The sequence below is a fragment of the Melanotaenia boesemani genome, chromosome 23 (genome assembly GCF_017639745.1).
Source record: "Melanotaenia boesemani isolate fMelBoe1 chromosome 23, fMelBoe1.pri, whole genome shotgun sequence".
NCBI classification, from domain to species: Eukaryota; Metazoa; Chordata; class Actinopteri; order Atheriniformes; family Melanotaeniidae; genus Melanotaenia; species Melanotaenia boesemani.
Genome location: NC_055704.1, coordinates 25302219 through 25302500, shown reverse-complemented (window position 1 = coordinate 25302500; position 282 = coordinate 25302219).

Genomic DNA, 282 nt, shown 5'->3' with positions numbered 1-282 from the left:
ACAATTAAAGAGTGGCATGTCCGAATGGGAGTATGTAGAAGGCTAGGACTTATCTAGACCTGGCCCCTAGTTCTATATCCAACCAAAAAGTAAAAAAACAACCTGGACAAAGTAGCCCACATTCATAATAATTCTATGAAGTCAAGCTTCAACAAGGCTTACGTCACTGTCATTATGAAAATCTGACATTTCCCCAGGTTTAGAAACTGTTAACAATGAAAGAAAATTACACACACTCAAAAAGTACATTAAAACACTAAATTTCAAATAGCAGCTCGATAC